This window comes from Pongo abelii, chromosome 3, assembly GCF_028885655.2.
Source record: "Pongo abelii isolate AG06213 chromosome 3, NHGRI_mPonAbe1-v2.0_pri, whole genome shotgun sequence".
NCBI lineage: Eukaryota > Metazoa > Chordata > Mammalia > Primates > Hominidae > Pongo > Pongo abelii.
Window position 1 is genome coordinate 8,380,247 of NC_071988.2, and position 12,799 is coordinate 8,393,045.

General features: G+C 37.8%; 1 protein-coding gene and 1 pseudogene across 3 annotated transcripts in view; one reads left to right on the top strand and one right to left on the bottom strand.

Annotated features, from left to right (window-relative positions):
* The window catches only part of STX18 (syntaxin 18), a 123,056-nt gene that overhangs the window by 34,095 nt on the left and 76,162 nt on the right, over positions 1 to 12,799 (top strand).
* Positions 103 to 812, bottom strand: LOC100937615 (small ribosomal subunit protein eS7-like; annotated as a pseudogene).

Here is a 12,799-nt window from a genome sequence, read left to right on the forward strand (position 1 = left end):
ACATAAGGGACTAGGAGACGCGTATATTTTTCTAGCTAGCTGCCGCTTTTTAACTTTTTTTTTTTTTTTTTTTTTACTGTGAATATATTTTATTTAGTCATTTTTGTTTACAATTGAAATTCTGGGAATTCAAAATTAACATCATTGCCCGTGAGCTTCTTAGAGACACCAGAAAAAGTTTCAGCCTGTGTTCCATGTTGTTCTGCTGGGCTTTGTCCAAACGAACCTTTATGAGCCAGCTGCCATCCAGTTTCACGTGAATTCTCTTGCCCACAATTTCGCTTGGGAAGATCAAGTCCTCAAGGCTTGCGTCGTGCACGGCTGTCAGAGTGCACTCCTGGGACGCTTTTGCTTATTTTTTGTGCGGCTTTTTCGAATTGGCTTAGGCAGAATTCTCCTCTGAGCGATAAAGACAATATGCTTTCCACTGAACTTTTTCTCCAGTTCGCATACTAGCCGGACTTGGATTTTCTGGAAAGATTTCAGTGGAGGAACGGGAACAAAGATTATGATAGCTTTCTGACCACCACCAACTTCAGTTTCCTTAGCTGCTATAATATTCAGCTCCGTGAGCTGAGCCTTGAGGTCCAAGTTCATTTCCAGCTCCAGAAGAGCCTGGGAGATGCCGGACTCTTTACAGTACACTGTAAAGTATGGGTTGTTTACCCTCATAATTGCATGGCTGACTGAGAGCTGCTGCCGAGCATCAAGAGGGAGTGTCATACCATCTTGTACTGTGTTGCTAGCATTCTTTGGAACTCATCTGGCTTCTCGCCATTGGGCTTCATGATCTTGGCGCTCCAACTGAACATGGCCTTCTCCTTGCTGAGCACCGGCTTAGGAAGAGCTGCTTTTTAAAAATTTAAGTGTTATTTGTAGATTAACATACAGTAAGCTTGACCTTTTTGCTAATACAGTTCTCTGAATTTTAGCATTTATGTACAATAGTCCCATCCCCCACCTTATCCACAGTTTAATTTTTCACAGTTTCAGTTATTCATGGTCAACTGTCGTTCGAATTTTATCCTCTCACTTCATCACAAAAAGAAAGGTGAGTGCAGTACAATAAGATACTTGGAGAGAAAGAGACCACATTCACATAACTTGTGAGAATTCTTCTATTTTATTATTATTGTGTTTATTCTCTAACTCTACCTAATTTGTAAATTAAACTTTATCATAGGTATGTATGTGTAGAAAAAACATAGTATCTATAGAGTTCAATGCTATCCTTGGTTTCAGGCATCCACTGGGGGTCTTGTACACTCTCCCTGTGTGTGTGTGTGTTTCGTATAACCATTTCACAATTAGGATGCAGAACAGTTCCATCTCCCTTCAGAAACTCCCATGCTGTCCTTTTGTAGTCACGCCCACTCCCTTGAACCCACAAACTGTTCTCCATTGCTATAATTTTGTCTTTTCAATAACATCATATAAATGAGATCACATATACCCTTTGAAACTGACTTCTTTTAGTCGGCATAATGCCTTTAAGGTTGATTCTAGATGTGTGTGTATCAATAGTTCCTTCTTTATTACTAAGTAGTATCCATTACATGAAGTTACTACAATTATCTGTCACCTGTTGAAGGACATTTGTGTTGTATCTAGTTTTTGGCAATTATGAATAGAATTGCTACAAATGTTTGTATACAGATTTTTGCATGAGCATACATTTTCATTTCTCTAGGGCAAATACCCAGGGGTAAGATTCCTAGGTTATCTGGTGAGTGTATGTTTAATGGTATAAGAAACCGCCTGTGCACAAATGTTCATAGCAGCATCATTCATAATAATCAAATAGTGAAAACAATCTGAGTATTCATCAACTGATGAATGGATAAATAAAATGTATGTCCATACAATGGAATATTATTTGGCAATAAAAAATGAAGTACTGGTACCTGCTACAATATGGATAAACCTTGAAAATATGCTAAGTTAAAAAAAAAACAGGCACAAAGGGCCACTTATTGCATAATTCCATTTACACATGGTCTCCGACTTACTAAGGTTCAGGACATGATTTTTCAACTTTCACAGTGCTGCAAAAATGATAAGCATTCAGTAGAAACCATACTTCGATTTTTTGTTTTTGTTTTTGTTTTTTGAGACAGAGTCTCTGTCACCCAGGCTGGAGTGCAGTGCTTGATGTCAGATCACTGCAACCTCCACCTCCCAGGTTCAAGCGATTGTCATGCCTCAGCCTCCTGAGTAGCTGGGATTACAGATGTGCACCACCACGCCTGGCTGATTTTTTAAAATTTTTTTATTTTTAGCAGAGATGAGGTTTCGCCATGTTGGCCAGGCTGGTCTCGAACACCTGGCCTCCAGTGATCCGCCTGCCTCAGCCTCCCAGAGTGCTGGGTTTGCAGGCGTGAACCACCGCGCCCATCCCCATACTTTGAGTTTTGGATTTTGATCTTTTCTCAGGCTAGCAATGTGCGGTACGACACTCCCTCTTGATGCTCGACAGCAGCTCTCAGTCAGCCATGCAATTATGAGGGTAAACAACCCATACTTTGCAGTGTACTGTGTTGCCAGCATTCTTTGGATATGATCTTGTCCAACTGTAGGTAAATACTTCTATAAGTGTACTGAGCACACTTAAGGTAGGCAAGGCTAAGCTACGATGTTTAGTAGGTTAAGTATATTAAATGCATTTTTGACTTCCCATATTTTCAATTTATGATGGATTTATTGGGACATAACCCCACTGTAAGTGGAGGAACCACTGTATATGAAATGTCCAGAAGAGGCAAATCCGTAGAGTCAGAAAGTAAATCGGTTGCCCAGCGTTGGGGGTGTTGGGGGAAATGGGGAGTGACCACTAATGGGTATGGGATTTGGGGGGTGATGAAAATGTTCTAAAACGGATTGGGGAAATATGATTGCACAACTTTCAAATATACTAAAAACCATGGAATTGCACAATTTAAATGGATGAATTGTTTGCTATGTGAATTAGGGCTCAATAAGGCTACTTTTTTTTTTTAAACAGCTACTTATTTTCTAAAGTGGCTGTACAATTTTGTGCTCCCACCAACAATGTATGAGAATTCTAGTTATTCCACATTCTCACCAACACTTGGTATTGTTAGTATTTTTTATTTCAGCTATTTTAATAGGTGTGTAGTGATACATCATTGTTAATTAGCATTTCTCTAATAGCTAATGAGGCCAAGCATCTTTCATGTGCCCCCTTGCCTTCTTTAGTGAAGTGTCTGTTCAAGTCTTTTGCCCATTTTTAATTTAGTTTTTTTTTCTTAGTTTTGACTTTGAGAGTACTTTATACATTCTGTACAAGTCCTTTGTCATGTGTATAATTTGCAAATATTTTCTCTTAGTCTCCCATTTAACTTCACTTTTCCTTCTCTGAAAGTAAACACTTCTTGCTAAGTTTTGAGTGGTATCAGAGCTTTATTGTCTGTGTACTCCTGCATCCTGAGTGCCTAATAAAGTCTGGCACAAAACAGATATTCAGTTAATATTTGATGGATGAATGAATGAATGAATTCCCTGTTTTTACTGATAAGCTACAGATTTTTTTCTGAGAGATAATAAATACATAAGAAGTAAATCTGAATAGATCATTTTCCTGATTAAAACACTCCCTTCCAGGTATCTCTTTAGAAAAAAAAAAAAGTAATCTCTAGATTAGAAAGCATGGCATGATCCAGCTTGATTCCTTGAACATTTTATGTTCTCCTCCACCTCACAGCCTTTACATATGCTGTTCCTCTGTTTCGGACAGCTCTCATGGTATGCTTATGTTTTTGCTTCATAGAATTTTATTTGTAAATACGTGTTTAGTGTTTTTCTCCCTACCAGATGTGTAAGTCAGTGACCTTTACACATTTTTATTCATGTATCCCCTAAAAGAATTTTGAAAAAAACTGAGTAATCTCTCATATGTGTCTATTAATCTGACATCTATAATTCTTTATCGTAAATTTAAATAATTGCAAAGGATATAGTTTTCAGTGTGCTATAAAACTTGACATTTTAAAGTGGAAGTTTTTATCACTCTTTTAAATATATCTCATGGAATCTGAATACCATATTTGATATCCACCATCATTTGTTGAAAAAAACATTCTTAAAAAAACTTTACAGTCATCAATTTTACAACCTTTTTCTCCTTGAACTCACATTTCCATTTCACTTTCCCCACATAATATCCTATCCCGGTTTATGCTTGGAAATATTTTTTAAATTTTTATTTCAGTAATTTTTGGGGAACAGGTTGTTTTTGGTTACATGGATAAGTTCTTTAGTGGTGATTTCTGAGATTTTGTCGCCCCTGTCACCCAGAAATCTTTTATTGATCATTTTATCATAGTTCTGTGCAATAGAAATAGATATGCAAGTTGAAATTTAATTTTTAAAAAAATTTCCAATGATGACCGAAAGTCTCTAAGTGTTGTATGTTGAGTTGTTCTGTGTTGAGTTACCTTTGTAATTATTACTGGTGTACGTGGATTAAACAACAACAATAAAAATACACTATTTTATCAGAAGAGCCTCTCAAGGTGATGCATAGGTTTAGTTTTTTCTACTGATGTTGTGTGCAAGTAGATGAATATTACTTTTTTAAAGAATCTGACAAGGTTTAATATCAATTTCATTCTTAACTTTCATTTCTTAGTGACGTTAAGTGCTGAGAACCCTCATTTACATAAACAAGGAGATAAGAAGGGAGCTTTTGTTAGGGCACTGCCACCCCACTCAGTTCTTGGAACTTCCTCTGAATTACATGCCGAAACTGTCATTAACTTTTTTTAGTGACCTGCCAGATGACAATTCAGTTAGATTCTCTATTAATTTTGTTGGATGGAAAAAAATTGGGAGCCCTTGACTTGTGAGAGGCTCTGTTGTCCAGTCATTAGAGTCACTCACGTTCTCAGCTTCCCCAGGATTTCTCAGCGTTGTTTTGTTTGAGGTTTTTATATCCCGGACAGCGCAGCATAGTGGGGGTGGGTTTGGTGAGAACTCTGTGTTTGTTTTCTGAAGTAGGAGAAGGAGATTGCATCGGGCATGTGGGAAAGTAGAGCCGATGAAGTGTGTGTCATGGCAGATTCTCATGCAGATCTGCGTAGGAAGAAGACAGATGAAGGTTAGGGACCTAGACATCAGTTCCCTTGAAATTACATGTGCCACACACACACCTTAGCAATTCAGCCTCTACTTCCAGGGATACCCATCCCTCCGTTGTGTGGACTGCTGCTGAGAGCTACAACAGGGCAAAGAGCTGTGTATTTTTTTTTTTTTTCTTCAACACAGTTTCCTCAACTCAAGCCATCCAGTAAGAACTCAATAAATTTTTTTTTTCACTGATATTGAATACAGGGAAAAACTTTTTATGTAAAATTTGACTCCAAACCTGTGAACCTTTTCAGTTTCATTTGAAAAGATATAAAAGGGAAAGTTTTATCCTTCAGTAGTCTTTTATGCCATGAAGTTAATTTTCAAGAACAGAAATATTCTTTTACAAGGACAGTTTTTATTGACTCCTACCTTCTTGCTGACTTAGTAACACTGCCCATTTCCCTAAATTCTTTTTCTCTGTTTTCCCAATTACATTGTTTTAGTTAATTTTTACTGTTTTTCAAGTAATAAGGTTCCACTCAAATTCTTTACTAAAACAATGTTTGGGTGGTTTTGGTACATTTTATACTAATGTAATTTTCACCACATTAAAAAAATAGTGCTGTCATTTGTTTCCCTTTTGCCTATAGTGCTTTCGAGGTATCTGGCAGATACTTTTAGGTATATTACACCTAATAGAGGTCTTTGTGTGTATATCAAATGAGTATGTTCTATGCTGTTTAGACATATTAACTGCAGATTGGCAGCTTCATCTTTCCGTTAATGTGCAGGTTCTTAATGCTTAGGAGTATCCTGGAGGTTTCTGTTTTTCTGAGAAAATCTAATACAGATTTTCAGTTGCCTTTTAAAATGCTATACTTCTCCAGGAAACCTTATCTTTAATATAGCATCTGGTTTTCTGTGTAGTTACAAGTTTGAATCAGAATTTCCAGCTGTGGCATCTAGTTTTATGGAGCCTGAATTGAGAATCAAAAACTGGGTTATGTATTTAAATACCAGAAGTAAATGTTATCTTTCTTTTTATAAAACAGTATGGCATTCATATTTAAGAATTTCCAATTTGCAGAGTTATTGTTCATGATCTGCTTCCAGAGAAGCAAGATTAAATAACAGCTGAACAGCTTTAAGTAAATAGGTTACATTTTATTCTTCTGTTAGTGTCCTGTGAACCTGAACACTTGGTGTCTCCACAGCAAAAGATAAGAATCATAAAATGTTAGAACGCAAAACAGCCTGAGAGGTCATGTAGTGTGACTCCCCTCATTTTCCGGATGAGGGAACTGAGGTCTTGTTTTCCCTCGTATACAGACGATACTAATAATCACTAATGAGTGAAAGAATTGGGTTTAATTGCATTAGAATAATCATGTTGTTTACTGTTTTAAAATGCAGTCATTCTGACCGACAGTGAGAGAGAAGTGGCAGCAATGGTCCCTGAGTGTGGCCTGCCTGCCTAGGAGGCTGGGAGGGGTGCTGTGAGGCAAACAGAATGAGAAACCATGTAGCAAAAATGTGGCTATATTTTAGAAATGCTCCTAACTTTTAACTTTGTAACTCCTTTTTAAAGCCATTTTGTTAAGGAATGACAAAATCAGACACAGGTTCAGTGAACAAAAATACTCTGGTATAGTTTAGCAAAAAGATGTTCATTACAGCATAATTTGTCCTTGTGAAAAATTAGAAGAAACAAACTAGGTGTCCAACAACAGAGAAATTGTTAAATTATGGTAAATTTTTTATTTTACTTTATTTTTTTTGAGCCGGAGTCTTGCTGTTGTTGGCCCCAGCTGGAGTGCAATGGCACCATCTCGGCTCATTGCTACCTCCGTCTCCTGGGTTCTAGCAATTCTCCTGCTTCAGCCTCCCGAGTAGCTGAGGGTACAGGCGCCCACCACCACGCCCGGCTAATTTTTGTATTTTTTAGTAGAGACAGGGTTTCACCATGTTGGTCAGCCTGGTCTTGAACTGCTGACCTCAGGTGATCCACCCACCTCGGCTTCCCAAAGTGCTGGGATTACAGGTGTGAGCCACCGTGCCTGGCCAAATTATGGTAAATTTAAACAATGAAATGTTATGTAGCCATTAAAGGTAATTTTTTAGAAGAATTTGTAATTACATGTACTCATGGTGTTGAGTAAAGTTAGTAGAATACAGAAATTACATATAATATGGTTTAACTTATATGAGGGCTATACGGTCATCCCTTGGTATCCTCAGGGGATTGGTTTCAGGACTCCCTCTGGATACCAAACTCTGTGGATGCTCAGGTCGCTGGTAAAAAGGTGCAGTATTTGTGTATAACCTACAGACATCCTCCTGTTTATTTCTCTGGATTACTTATAAAACCCAATACAATGTATGTACTACGTAAATAGTTGTTATACTGTTTTGGTTAGAGAATAGTAACAAGAAAAAAATCTGCACATGTTCAGTACAGGTGCAACATCCTTTTTAAAAAAATATTTTCCATCCATGGTTGGTTGAATCCACGGATGTGGGTGTGGAACCCATGGATACACAGGGTCAAGTTATGTGCATAAAATGGAAAAGAATATATTACAGTGATAAAAGAGTTTCTTTCTAGGTGGTGTTATTATGGACTGATTTTATTTTCCTCCTTATATTTTGCATATCTCATAAACTCTCCACTATAAGCAGAAAATAAGGTTGGAGAAAATAAGAATTGAAGAGCTTAATTTTTTTTGTAACACCAAGTGATAGAAAACTCTAAAAATCCCATTGAAGATAGGATCATAGACACATAGTCCCTGATGCCTGTGCTGGGATAGTCACACACAGCTGCCTCACCTCTGCCGCCATGGTGAGGATCCCAGTGGTCAGGGACAGTGACCCATTTGGAACATGAGCAGTTGGGTCAAATCCACAAATAACTGTTTTAAACAGCAGTCATTTTATTTGAAAAAAAAAAAAAAAAAGTCGATTTGAAAAGCCTTTCCCCCAACTGAACGCACATTCTTTTATTCTTTTATTTAGCAAGCAGTTTGGAGTGCCTACTAGTTAGTTCCTGTGACTTGAAGATAACATTCTGCTACTAGTGATTTTTTGCCCAGTGATTGTTGAAATTTTCATAAATCTCCTTGATAGAATGTTCTGTTGTATAAGTAACTTGACAGTTCTGTTCTCACCTGGTTCAGGTTTAATGATTAAGTTGGATTAGCTATTGAATAATGAATGTTTGTGTAGAAGCCAGTCAGTGAATACCTATGAATCCGAAAATGCAGCTTTAATCAGTGCTAGGCTGGTGGGATCCATTTTGCTGTTTCTTTGCAGTACAACGTGGGCAAGCAGCTGTGCAAATGAAATGCTGTTTTTCTAAAAGGTAAGTTTTTCCAGAGCACAGTATGGTTTTCTTTGCTTTCAGAATTCTTTGAAAAATCTTTGAATATTTTGAAGTCCTCCATTCCACTTTATAGTTTCAAATTAATAACTTCTACTACTGTAATTTCATACGTTTTATACTACCCCCAGGAAAAAAAGTATTCACTTACTTCAAATTTCTTGTATTGATTTCAGTTGGTCTCATTCCACATTACAATTATGGCTTTCCATTCCACAAGGTATGGTGTAGAGTTGTGTTTCACATTTGAAATGGGTTGTGCATTAATAAAGCTACTGTTTTTAATTTGAAAGAAAAGATCTTTTAAGGAAAGTTTGTTAGGCACTAGGATAAATTTTTGAAATGTTTGTCTTATGTAAATTCATGATAGCCTCAAATTGTTATTCCTCTCCTAAGAAGTGGCACTTTCAGCTTCTTCATTTTCTGGTTTGGCTTAGTTGCGTATTTTGTTTCATATGCCATAACCAAGGAATTCTAGAGCTAGTATATGCTATCTAGGTGAACTTTGTCTTCTTGCAAAAATAACCCTAAATTCTATGAAATAGGTGAGGTCTTACTTATTATAAAGACCTTCCGAGAAAGGAATTCTGTATTCTTCTTAGTGTTTAGTTTCTTTTGTTGTCCACATCTTTCTCTCTCGTAAAAAGAGAGAAATAAAAAAACTAGATCTTTTTCTTAAAACTTAAACTGCTTTGCTATTTGATTTATGCTTACATGAATGTAATCTATTTTTTATTATGCTCCTTAAATGTCCTGACTGCCTATTTTGTATTAGCTGATGGTTTTGCTCTGACAATAGTGTTTGTACACCAGTGAATTAGTATCACAAAACTGTTCTCCTTGGAGAGATTATGAAGTCTTTGATTTTGGATTGGACCAATGATATAGATAGTCCAAACACAGGTGCTTACTTTTATTTACTTATTCAGTAAATATTAATGGAGTACCTATTATGTGCCAGTCATTGGGCTGAGGATTGAAGATACAAAACAAACAAAAACCACCAGTGCTACTGTGTTCTAATTTAGTGTTTTAAGATGTAGCAAGTCTAATAGGGACACCTTTCTGATATATTGGCAGTAATATTATTTTGGGGGATATATTATCATCATTGATCTTATTATCCAGTACTATTTTGCGAAGAAAAGTCACTGCAAATCTGCTTGCTTCTTTTTGCTGGGAGTGCCTCCCTTCAGGGAAAAAAAAATCTAAAAAGAAAAAAAGCCTTCAACTTTAGGGAAGACATACATACATGAGTTGTAAGTTTTTCTTTATGAGAAACAGTATGCACTGAGTTTCTGTGGAACAGGAATTCCCCTTATCTAGAAAAGGATGACTAAGTTTGGATTTCCTAATTAATATTGTTATTAAAGTCTTATGTGACTGTTTTTAGTACGTAGGAAAACACAACATCGTCCACTTACATGAATTGGTAATCATCCCTTTCTTTGACAGACCGTAGACCTTAGACGGAGGCATCTGTGAATACATTCTCTCTGGACAGAGGCATATTACCTCCTTACATTCTTGTGTCTTGGAAGGTAAAGTTGATGTTAGTTTACCTGTGCAGGAACAAGACAAATTTTATTCTAAATACAGTTGATATATCTCAGGAAAATAGGACAAGGTGATCCTGAGGATCAGTGAACACTTTTTTTTATTGGCAGATCTTATTTGTATTTAAGGCAGTGATAACATGGTAGGCAGTATGGACAGTAATTAGGTGTAAAGATTCTGGAGACCGATTAACTGGGTTTTAATCCAGTTCTGCTATGTACTAGCTGAGGGACATTGAGCACAGTACTTAACCTTTATGGGCCTCAGTTTTCTCCTGTGTAAAATCGGGATAATCAGTTTTCTCATGTATAAAATAATGACAATCTTATTAGGTCATTAATGAGAATTAAATGAGTTAATGTTTGTAGGACAGTATAAAACTCTGGTGCATAGTGTTACATAAGTGATACTGAATGAGTGAGTAGACGTTTAGTTAATTCATTGCTGTTTTAGGTTTTAATCACATGTTGTAATAAAGTAACATGTTCTAGTTCCAGGGCCTGATCAGTCAGTGATGATTAAGTACAACATTTCTCCCCCTGGTTTTTCTGCCCTGATGGTGCATTATAAGCATTTTAGAAAACAGAAGTCTGTGCTCCTCCTTGGCATATTGTCCAGTAATCCTGGGAATTCAGCCTGTGCCTCTGAGAGCAAATTGGAGGTCGAGCTATCCTGACCCCATACCAAGGAGACCTTCTTGTACTGGGGAGTGTGGGAGTCATCTTGTCTTCCCCTCGCCTGGCCCTGGAGCCGGAGGGGGAGCCTGGACAGTGTCCACCGTGGGCCAGTACAGGCAATCCAGGGCCTAGATTCGGAGTCATCATCCTCACAAACTGCTCTGGTTGAAACGCTGACTTTGTGGGGTTTGTTTCGCGTAAAACATGAGGAAGCCCACCCTGACATTGTCTAGGCACTCTACTTAAGTCTTCTTTAGATGCAGGCTAGTTTGTCCTGGCCTTATGAAGGGGCTCTCCCCACCTCCTTGAAAGGGTATGTAAGTTGCTGCTTCCCATGCATATCATGTAGTTATTTCAGGCATCTGTTCTTTTTTGCATCTTAAGTGCTTAAGGCTTACCAAATTTTAGTCTCCTGCATGACACCATAGTGTAACATGACTGGTGGTAGTTTTTTCTCCAAACTCATGGTGAGACAGCTGTTTAGCATAGAAAGGATTAGAGAGAAGATGTCAGCCTTTCTACCCACAGTTGGATTGGGCAGCACCATCCAAGGCTGAAGAATGACATGCAGAAGCTCCTGATTATAAAATAGCACAAATATGTTAGGCCTCAGCTTTTCCTCCTTAGTACAAAGGCTTGGGTAAGCTCAGTGGGTGGTGTGGGAGAGTGGATGTTGCATTAGAAAGGGTAGAGACTGCAAAGGCAGGGCCACAAGTGAGGAATCCAAGAGGGAGGCTGATGTGGTGAGCGAAAGCGGGTGAATTTAGGAGCCCTTAAAGATGTAGAAGCTGGAGGACTTGATGGCGGGTTGGCTGCAGTGGTTCAGCAGAGACAGTGATCAACTGTGAGGTTGTTCTCATAACCAAGACACAGGATCTCACTGGACTGTGTTTGGAGATGGGGGGTTATCAGGGTGAGAGCCTCAGCGACTTTTGGGTGCCAGTTCATCCTGCTGCCTAGGCCTCTCTGTTACCTTACCACTGGCGTTGCTATTTAAGAAATCAGTGTTCATCTCGCTTATTGGCAGCCTTGGCAAGTCCCTCTGACACTCAGTTTCTTCATTTTTAAATGGAGGATCTTAGATTGTTTGCTTTACCTTTCTCTTGGAAATGTAAAGAATTTATAAAAAGAGAAATCTCATTTTCGAAAGTGTAAATGTGTCTTAATGAAGGTACATTATTTGAGGAAATATAGTTCAACTATAGGATTAAAAAATTGCATTATCTGATAATCATAGATGTTCTTATTCACCTTCCCAGTATTTCAAACATGAATAATTTTTAGAGCCTGTAATGTGAATATGGACAGATAGTACCACTGCTCTGCTATTCTATTTTGCATTTTAACTTGTTCCATTTCTTTGCACTAGGATTAAAAACTTGTTTGAGTTTACTCAACAAAATTCATTTGCCTAAAAATGAATTTTATTAGATCATTTTCCTGTTTAAAAATTTGGTCTGGGGGAGGTGCTGGAGGTGGACTAATGCAAGATTATCTTTGTTTTTGCATTTAATTGTACAATTTAAATATAAAAGAAAGCAAGCCAAGGCAGGAGGATCTCTAGAGGCCAGGAGTTTGAGACCAGCATGGGCAACATAGCAAGACCTTGTCTCTCAAAAAAAAAAAAAAAAAGAAAAGAAAAGAAAAGAAAATTAGCCAGATACGTGTGCCTGTAGTCCCAGTTACTTGGAAGGCTGAGGCTGATGGGTTGCTTGAGCCTAGAAGTTTGAGGCTGCATTGAGGTATGATCATGTCACAGCACACCAGCATGGGTGATGGAGCAAGACCTTGTCTCAGAAAGAAAGAGAGAAAGAGAGAGAGAAGAAAGACAGAAAAGAAAGAAGAAAAGCTGCCATCTTGTGTCTCCATCATTTGTAAGAGAACATTTTTAACATTGTTGGATTACAGAATTCCTTCACTAGACATTTGAGGTCTTCCAATATTAGCCTAGTACTTATATATGCCAGGCACTTTTCTAGGCCCTTTGCATTTCATCCTCACACACACTCTGAGGCATGTACTACAAGTAAGGAAACTGAGGCCAAGACAAGTTAAGTAAGTTTGGAATGCTGTATAATTCATGAATGTCAGCCTGCAT